The sequence below is a fragment of the Myotis brandtii genome, unplaced genomic scaffold, assembly GCF_000412655.1.
Source record: "Myotis brandtii unplaced genomic scaffold, ASM41265v1 scaffold499, whole genome shotgun sequence".
NCBI lineage: Eukaryota > Metazoa > Chordata > Mammalia > Chiroptera > Vespertilionidae > Myotis > Myotis brandtii.
The window spans coordinates 2,096,510-2,107,297 of NW_005369027.1; the positions used below are offsets into that span (position 1 = coordinate 2,096,510).

At 38.3% G+C, this 10,788-nt stretch overlaps 1 protein-coding gene across 1 annotated transcript in view; it reads left to right on the forward strand.

Annotated features, from left to right (window-relative positions):
* Positions 1–10,788, forward strand: part of TET1 (tet methylcytosine dioxygenase 1) — a 104,417-nt gene that overhangs the window by 26,114 nt on the left and 67,515 nt on the right. The window lies entirely within an intron of this gene.

Sequence of the window (10,788 nt, forward strand, 5' to 3'; positions counted from 1 at the left end):
AGTTGGAGGCTAGCTTCAGTCTAGCAAAGAAGTGTTAAAGGTTCCACTTCAAGCTGTATATTGCTATTATAAATGTAAGCAACCTTTTTCATTCAAGAAGACATTAAGCAATAAAGCTGCTAGTCTTTAAAATTATATTGTGCACCTATAATGTTAAGCATTTAACCTGATCATAGCTTTTCTTTTACAAATGAAGTTTTAGCATTCAAAGAGGAACAGCATGTTGAACTATGAGTATGGCAGATTTTCATTTCACTCGTTTCCCAGTGTGCATCTTGAACATGTTATTGGCACGGAGAACCACATCTTGCATTGCTTTCTAATTTTGTCTGATCACCTCGACTTTCTGTTTCCTGTGTGTACACAGCTTTGCCACGTACATTTTTCATCAACCAACAAGTCTTTATTTAATACTTACCATACAGTCACCTGTGTGCTAGGCATGATGAATGAATGAGATTGCTTGGCACAAATTCTCAATTGGCCTGGACAAGTAGAATACTGGTTATTTTCAAATTAAACCCTCTTCTGTGTGTTTTTTTAATTTTTTACCCCTGCATATTGATCCACCCACCCCAACTATATAAGTACATAATGAAAAGCCCTACTTAGGTGTTTTGTCTTAAAATCTTCAAGGGAGAAATAGTTTTAGTCCTACTGTTAATAAATGGCTTTGAAATTTGTGGGAGGCAGGGGTGAGGCCATAGGATAAAGGGAGAAACTATATGGACAAACTAATACAGACTAAGCTTGGTAGCTTAAGTTACCCACGTTTGCTAGGAAGTAGACTTGGGGTATGGTAGTACTATTTAATTCTGTGTTTGTTTTGTCAGTGTGTGGGTGTCCTGTCGCCTGAAATAAATTTCAGAAATAAATATACTGTGTGTTGCTTTTTTTGAATAATGGCAGTGGACTCTGACTTTTTGAAAAATAAGTGCCTTTGGGTGGTTGAATTTCATGTGCCACAACAGAACTGAATTCTCGCTCACTCTCCTCTGTAGTTATCAATTATTGTACAAGAGTAGGGAAATGCTCTAAAAGGGAAAAAAAAAAATTTTTTTTTCTGATGTTGGCATTTTCAAATATTTTATCTACTATTCTATTGACACATATTTTTTGATATTTTAAGAAAACTTTCTCTGCTTCATAGAAGAAATGCTAAAATACTTTGATATTTTAGCTTGGTTGTGTAAAATACAGTGAGAGCAAATGTAGAATATTATAAAACCCTGAAGGGAGATGTTAGCAAAACGAATTCCACATTGGGGTCGGGGGGGGGAGAAGGGGGGTACAACCTTCAATTTAAGTTTTTATGGATACAGACTTAATAACCAGCTGGCTGTACCCAGGAGATCAATGATAGGACCTACAGGTGACAACTGGTCTCCTTTCGTAAGTCTCTCTTCGCCTTTGGCATTGTGCCAGAGAACTAGTCTGCTTCCTTTGACTCTGGCCTCTTAGATGTTCAAATATCCTGGGTCCTCTGTTCTTTGTTAGGGTAGATGCTGTAGGTACCTTGACCAACTTTCATCCTCATCATGTATGAGGAAGTAGTTGGATAATAAAGAGTCTGATTAAGGAAACTGGGTATAGAATTGAAGCTTGTCCTAGCCAACTCTGAACCTGCTAACTCATAAACACAGACTAGTTGTGGGGGCTGACATTTCTTGGTGTGTCTCACACCTCTCATCTTTGAACAACCTGTATCCATGACCTATATTCGTTCTACTGCAACACAAAATTATAAATTACTGATAGGGATCTCAAATTCCTGACTAGAGAGACCCTTTTCCTCTAGCTGAAACGACCGTTTCTGGGAATCAAGTCAAGTGATTGAGCGGTTGGCAGGTCAGCACAAACTTCTGCCCCTCCACATGCTGTAGGACCCGGTTCCTGCTCAAGCCCCGTTAATGATCACGGGGCTGTTTTCATATATAAACGGCAGCTTGTGAGCTGTGCTATAATTTTTTCCATGACTCTTGAATAAGATAAAGGTGTGAAATAATTTCAGGCCTTGATTCTTGAAATTTGACTTGTGAGTGGCATCATTTGGAACTTCACTTGGTCAAAGCGTTTATGTAAAATAACCTTTGCTTTGTGTGTTGGGGGTAGGAGGATATATTCCCTTCTTAGAGAAAGTCAGTTTCGAGGTAACATCACTTTGGTTAGGTTGTCAGTCTTTGCCCCTGGAGAAAGTCAGGTTGCACGCTCAATTGGGGGTATTGAGGGTAATTTAGTAAAGGGGTTGTTTGAAAGGTGTGGGCAGGCTTATGGAACAATGACGGTTCTAATGACATCAGAGAGCTATTGCCACTCCTGGGCCTGAAGGGGCGAGGGGTTGGGAGCAGGTAGAAGAGTTGCAGCTGAATACAGTGAGCGGAGATTTTGTTGTGGACTTGGGTAAAGGGATCTTCCTGCAAAGAAAGAGCTATAGCGTGGAGGGTATGGATAAACCCCCTGCCCTCCAGTTTCCTTTCTTAGGTTGCTCCCACTCAGAAGAGAAAAGGGAAAGGAGAGGGAACCCACTGATGAAATACATCTTGGCCAGCCTTCCTGGCATGTAAGGCTGGAGTGCGGACCTGGTGGGGCACACAGCGTGTTCAGCATCACTAATGACCAGAGGGGGCAGTATGGTGGGGTCAGAAATAGTACGAGAACCATGCTTATGTTAGAGGGGGAAATGGGAGACATCTGTAACACTGTCAACAATAAAATAAACTTCAAAAAAAATTTCAAGCCCTAGCCAGTTTGCCTTAGTGGATAGAGCGTTGGCCTGCGAACTGGAAGGTCCCAGGTTCGATTCCGGTCAAGGGCACATGCCGGGGTTGTGGGCTCGATCCCCAGTGGGGGACTTGCAGGAGGCAGCCGATCCACCATGATTCTCTCTCATGGATGTTTCTGTCTCTCTCTTCCTCTTCCTTCCTCTCTGAAATCAATAAAAATATACTTAAAAAAAATTTTTCTTTTACAAAAGAAGGTAACATTAGGCAAGGCTGGGTGAAATATATAGCACTCTATTATTTTTGCAATTAAAGTATAAATCTAAAATCATTTCTAAATACTGTAAATGTGAGCATCCCTGAGAGAGGACCCCATTTGTACATTCTGTAATTAGATATTCTTTTGAAGCTGGTAAGGGACATTTTCTAGCTATTTGATTATAAAATACCTTCAAAGTAGTATTTGGAAGACTGAGTGAACACATATGAAGAACTATCAGTGGGTATTAAATCAGGACACAGTCTACAGATGATTTAGAAAAGAAAAAATGAAAACTAGGTGATCTTCCTGCCAGCTTCTGCACTAGCAGCCTGCTCTTCAGTTTCCTTCCTTGATGGTGGCGATAAAGGAGAACAGGTGATGGTGGAGTGATGGGGAGTGGGGAACATATAAGATGTATATTTCACTTAGAGAGAACAAACACTGGCATATTTCATATATATATATATATTTGTTAATCTTCACTCGAAGGTATTTTGCCATTAATTTTAGTAAGAGTGGGAGGGATGGAGGGAGAGAGAGAAACATCAATGTGAGAAAGACACATGGATTGTTTGCCTCCCACACGTGCCAACCTGGGCTGGGGATCGAACCTGCAACCCAGGTATTTGCCCTTGACCGGGAATCAAACCCGAGACCCTTTGGTGCATGGCCTGGTACTCGTAACTAGTGGGCCACATCGGTCAGGGCCATGCTTGCATATCTTGAAATACGTTTTAAAAGGAAAATCAAATCATATATCAATCACTTTCATACATCATCCTGATTTGCATGACATGGTGACATTCAGAATATTTAGTATTACTATCATTGCCCATAATAAATGCTTAATAAATCTTCTTTTCTGAACACCATTATTATTAACATTTTAAAATATATTTTAGTACATACTAAATGCTGGGGCAAAAATAGTTTCTGCCTTCAAGGAGACTAAATGGTGCTGAGGAAATGCGGGCCAATAACAAAATTAAAGACAAATGGATAAATTGCAAATTGTGGTTTGGAAGCAAAAAAACTGCTGAGATAGGGAAAACGCCATCTAGGGACAGTTACTTGATATCTTTGAGAACTATTCCCTTCATTTCTAAAGCAGCACATACTAGTGCTGCTTTAAAATTACCAAATTAACTATAATGTAGTTACCTTATTTATTTAAAAAACCCATTAAACTATAATATAATGGAAGATAACAGTAACTAAAGATTTTTCTCTGCACAATTATCTAAAATTTCGTTTCAGTTAGTAAAACAAATCATTGGTGAAATGATAAACTTTTCTTAACTCTGGTTACAATGTAACATTCCATGACATAGAGCAGTGATGGCGAACCTTTTGAGCTCAGCGTGTAAGCATTTTGAAAAACCCTAACTTAACTCTGGTGCTGTGTCACATATAGGAATTTTTTGATATTTGCAACCATAGTAAAACAAAGACTTATATTTTTGATATTTATTTTATATACTTAAATGCCATTTAACAAAGAAAAATCAACCAAAAAAAAGAGTTCGCGTGTCAGAGGTGTCATAGGTTCGCCATCACTGACTTAGAGCAACATGTTGCAAGTTTAAGTGATAGGCCATTATTTAGGAAATAAAACATGCCATTTTGATAGAGTCCTCCAGGGTCCTAGGCAGTGAATCTCACACTTGTGAATATAAAAGACCAGGGGGGCAGAGGAGACTGAGAGTGGGTGGTGAGAGTATCTACAAGAGGATACCAGCTTAGTGTATATACATTGGAAGAAAATAATCTCAATACAGGATGTTCACATACATTTAATAATTTAGACTTATGTTTCAACACATGATCCTCATTTTCCTCATTATGTCATAAGCTGGCAAAAACTGTCAAAGCCGTGTGTTCATCCATCAGTGTTTATTCACACAGTCAAAGGCACACATGGGGCTTCTGGTTTGCATATGGGGAAATCGTAGGATAGCATTTTGCCCAGAGATGATCAGACTGGTTTCAGGGCTGAGTTGTCACTAATCCAGCTCACACACAGTCAAATCATTCATTTATCATTGGAGCATGTACATTTCCAGTGACTCAAGACTCCGTTCTGTAATTTCTAGGAATGTTCCCAACCAGAGCGAATCAGAGTGAATGAAAGCCAGGTGGGGTGAATGGGCCTGAGGAAAATTTCATTTAGGCCACAAAGAAAGTCTGTTGAATTCTTTCTAGCACAGAAGAGAACATATGTCTTGCATCTTGAGTACTTATGCTCCTCTGACACTGTGTTTGTGTTGATTGTGCTGGATTCGTACTTTTTTCTGTGGTGTACCTTCCTTACTGTATAACTCTTCATATTCTGACAAAACCTTACTAGTATCTTCATTCATTTTCAGATTTATAATCCATTTAATAATGCTTTTTTAATTTCGAAGGTATGTCATATAAATAATGTTTTTAAAGATTTGATGGCAAGATTTACCTACCTATGCAAGAGAATTAAGATTACAGTATCTTCTTTAAACCTGTTATGATGCTTTATGTAGGGTTTGTTTGCACTTTTTGTTTTTGTTTTTTTAAGTTTATCTTGATTGTTGAAAGTATTATAGATGTCCCCTCTTTCCCCCATTGATCCCCCCTCTTCCTCCCACCTGTCTGTCCCCCTGATGCTATATAGCTTTAAATACTATCTCCTTTAGTCCTTTGTGAACTAAAAATAGGTCTTTCTTTTGTATGTGACAAGTTTTAAGGGAACAGATGCTACAGTTTCATCAACTACTTGGGTCCCGGTGCATGAAATTCGTGCTAGAGTAGATCTTCCTTCCCCTGGCTGCCGGCACCGGCTTCCCTCTGGCACCTGGCACCCGGCACCCAGGATCCGGGCTTCCCTTTTCATTTTACAGTTTTAACTATGTGTCTCCTTGTGGTATCAGTTGTACCCAAAGGAAGGTGCATGACCTTTCATGTCCACAGTTCTGGCTTTATTTACTAACTGACTTAGAGATATTTAATTGAACTCTTTTTTATTTTTAATATATTTTTATAGATTTTAGAGAGGAAGGGAGAGAGAGATAGAAACATCGATGATGAGAGAGAATCATTAAACGGCTGCGTACCCCCTACTGGGGATCAAGCTGGCAACAGCTCCGGCACGTGCCTTTGACCAGAATCAAACCCAGGACCCTTCAGTCCCCAGGCTGATGCTCTATCCACTGAGCCAAACTGGTTAGGTCTAATTGAACATTTTTTTAATATATATACCTATTTTCATTATCTGTAGAAGAGGAATAATAATTCACAGGGTTGTTTGGTAGATTTTACAATTTTTAATTTACTGAATTTACACCACATATAGTAGATGTTAAATTAATGATAGCTATCATCATTATTGTTTTTATTATGATCATTAATATAAAATAGGATTCTTTATAGAATATTAATGTGTTTACATTTTAAGTTGTTTTCATTATTATTTTATTTTTACAAAAATATTTTTATTGATTTTTCAGAGTGAAAGGGAGAGAGAGAGATAGAAGCATCAATGATGAGAATCATTGATCAGTCACCTCCTGCACATCCCCTACTGGGGATTGAACCGACAGCCTGGGCATGTGCCTCCACCGGGACCCAACCCAGATCTCCTTGTTCATAGGTCTGCGCTCAACCACTGAGCCAAACCAGTGGGCTGTTTTCATTATACTTTTAACTAGATTATAAACCTTTTCAGCTTAGAACAGCATTCAACTTTGTGTTCTGCATAGTGTCTTCATGTAATATCTTGTGCCTATAACTCAATAAATGTCAGTTTAGCCCTAGCTGGTTTGGCTCAGTGAATAGAGTGTCATCCTGCAAACTGAAAGGTTCCGAGTTCGATTCTGGTCAAGGGCACATGCCCGGGTTGTGGGCTCGATCCCCAGTTGAGGACATGCAGGAGGCAGCCGGTCAATGGTTCTCTCTCATCATTGATGTTCCTATCTCTCTCACCTCTCACTTCCTCTCTAAAATCAATAAAAAATATATTTTAAAAAATCTTTTGATTTGAAGATCAAGAAATCTAGCTAACAGCCCTGGCTAGTTCGTCCCAGTGGATAGAGCATCAGCCCTTGCTCAGTGGATAGAGCATGCATGGGCCCTTGGAATGTAGGGTCTCGGGTTCTATTCTGGTCAAGGGCACCTACCTTGGTTGCAAGCTCCATCCTCGGCCTTGGTCTCTTTCTGGGAGGCAACCAATCGACGTTTCTCTCTCTCTCTCCCCCTCCCTACCATTCTCTCTAAAAATCAATGGAAAAATATCCTGGGGTGAGGATTAAAAAAATAATAATGATACATAAACAAATAAATCTGGGCAACAGTAAAATTCAGGATTGAGTTAGATTCCACATTTAGCTGTTGAGGTCTTTGTTGGAGACTGCCCAATACTTCCTGGATTGGATTCTAAATTCAAAATTGGAGGAGATTAGCAGATTAAAAAAATAAATGTAGTTGAGTAGACTCAGAAATTAAACTGATCTGCTGCATCTAGAGCAGTTGGTTGCAGGGAAATGGAAGACAACAGGATGCCTTAATTATTAGTTCACTGAAATGAACAAATGAAAAAATGAAGCAGTGGTATTTATAGAGCCATGGGGAAACAGGAAAGTATTACTGGCTTGAAGTAAGGGTTCTGATGAACCTTATAAAAGTCTGAGGCTATTTGTTGATTAAAATGATTAGAACCTATTTCAAATGTTAATTTCGTCATTCCACCCATGAAATAGAGTTTACGCCCTCACTTAATGGGTGGTGTGAAATAGCTAGCTGCTATTTCATCAGACATTTAATCCAGCTGTCTAGGGTTTATTTAAAACCTCTGACATTTGATCACTTCACTAAAACAACTGAGGACTTTTGGAAAGGTGAGTTAGTTACCTGGGCCACTTTTCCTAAGATAATTTTCATTATGACACATGATACAGTTATTTAAAGACTGGCAGGCCCTAGCCGGGTTGACTCAATGGGTTCAGCTTCGGCCTATGAACTGAAGGGTCCCGGGTTCGATTCCAGATCAGGGCACATGCCGGGGTTCCGAGCTCAATCCCCAGTACGGGGTCGTGCAGGAGGCAGCCAATCAGTGATTCTCATCATTGGTGTTTCTATCTCTCTCTCCCTCTTCCTTCCTCTCTGAAATCAATAAAAATATATTTTAAAAAATAAAAATAAATTATGTCAGGCGTACTCTGCTCAATATAATGTCTAGTGAAAATTTTTAACTTAAAAATGAAAATTAATTAATATCTGTGAAGATTAATTTATATGCTGCCCAAGGTCAGAAAAAAAAGACAATATAAACAATGTGTTTTCCTATTTTGACTTTTCAGCCAGAAAACAAAGCCAACTTAATTGGTCAAGCAGTGTAATATGCTCAATTCTGAAATGAGAAAGTATTTTATCTTCCTACTTATTTTTGGCGACTTCATTAAAAATTTTTTAAAAAATCAACATAATTTTAAACAACAGAAAAGCTGTATAAGAATAGTACAAAGTATTCTCATACGCCACTCACCCACTTTACCCAAATGGAAACATTTTATCTTGTTCATCTGTCTCTCCACATAGATTTTGTCCCCCCTGAATTCTTTTAGAGTAAGTTTCAGGCATGATGTCTCTTTATCCTTTAATACTAAAGTGCGTATTTCTTACAAGAACCTCTCTTCTTTCATAACTATAGTACAATGATCAAATCAGGAAGTTAACATTGATAACAATACTATTGCTATTCAATCTACTCATCAGATTTTACCAATTGTCCTTAATAATAAGTTCCTTAATTTGAGCTTATTCATTGTTTGTTTATCCTTTTTTAACAAGAATGCCACAGAAAAAAGTTTGTGTTCTTAGGGAATCATATCTAGAGATACATTATGTCAATGTGTTCCATTAGTAGGTTTTAACATTGATCACTTCATTACTGTGGCATCTTGTCAAGTTTCTCCAGTACTAAATTATGTTTTCTTTTGTGATTAAGTATCTTTTGTTGAGATATTTCATAAAGTTCTGCTACTTCTCATTGATTTTCAGTATCCATTCATGATTCTTCTCTGAATGAAATACTAGGATGGACCCCATTTTAACATACACTTTCTGTCTGTTTTGTGTTTTGTTACCTTTAAGGCACCTTGATTTTCTCTTGGGCCTAAAAATGGCATGTCTTAAGTTTTATAGATTAAATGAACAAAGCTTTTAAGTAATAATGAGAAAATGCTGTGGCTCTATTTAATGTCCTCATGCACAATGTAGTAAAATGGTCGCTTTTGGTTGCGAAAGTTGGAGTCAGGTCACTATGTGGTAAAATGTGGGTATACCTGGGGTGTGGGAAAAAAATGCAGATAATTAGGATGATGAGGCTAATTGGGCATAGAATGCCAAGGGAATGTGACAGACTTCATTCCTTCTTTATCTTGCCTTTTCTGGCTTTAATCTTCCTCACAATCCGATCTTATCAAGCACCTAATACCAAAGAAAGCAGCCAAGCTCAGAGAAATGCATTGCAGACAAAGTAAAATAGAAGATAATCAGTAACAACTAACTTCAGTTTAGGACCATGTATCTTTGAAGAAAAGAATAAAGGGTTTTTTGGATTCCCAGTCAGGGCACATGCCTGGGTTCCGGGTTTGATGCCCAGTGCGGGGCCTGCAGGAGGCAGCCATTCCACGATTCTCTCTCATCATTGATGTTTCTATCTCTCTCTCCCTCTCCCTCCCTTTCTGAAATCAATAAAAATATATTTTCAGAACAGACTGTTGAATTTAATTATAAAGAAAAAGAATAAAATATATTTTTTATGAACCTGATAGGTAACAAATTACATTAAATATCCTTCAGGATAAATACAAGAAATAGAACTCACAAAATTACATCCGGGTGAGGTATATAGTTTATCAGAACGGCAGCAAAAGTATACTCCAATCCTATGTACAATGAATGATCTGAGGGAAACATCAAAATTAATTTTGTTAAGGAAGAAAATGCAAGCATAAATATGATTTAGATACAGCGGTTCTGAACCTGTGGGTTGCGACCCCTTTGGCGGTCGAATGACCCTTTCACAGGGGTCGCCTAAGACCATCCTGCATATCAGATATTTACATTACGATTCATATCGGTAGCAATATTACAGTTATGAAGTAGCAACGAAAATAATTTTATGGTTGGGTCGCAACATGAGGAACTATATTTAAAGGGCCAGAAGGTTGGGAACCACTAAATTAGAAGGAAATCCAATAAAAGTTTTAAATTACAAAAAAAAAGTTTTCAGTTACACACACAAAAAAGCAACCTTGAAATTCGGAGAAGTGTCTGAAGAGGAGATGAAAGTTCTCCTAAATGCTCATTGTTTCTCCTTCCAACCTCCTTCCTCTCACATCTGAGGTACTTAGTAGTTTTGTGTATATTCTTTAGAGAGTCTGTATACATACAAGTTATTCATGTTGGGGCATATGTCAGTTATTTGTTCCTTTTTATTACTGAGTAGAATTCCATTGTAAGAATATACCACACTTTGTTTATCCATTCTCTCATTGAGACATGGGGATGGTTTCCAGTTTTGGGCTATTCGGAATAAAGCTGCTATTTACATTCTTTTTCAAATTTTTATTGATTTCAGAGAGAGGAAGGGAGAGAGAGAGAGATAGAAACATCAATGATGAGAGAGTATCATTGATTGGCTGCCTCCTGCACACCCCTCACTGGAGATGGAGCCCACAACCTAGGCATTTGCCCTGACAGAGAATTCAAGTGTGACCTCCTGGTCCATAGGTCGATGCTCAAACATAGCCATGTCAGCTGGGCATGAACATT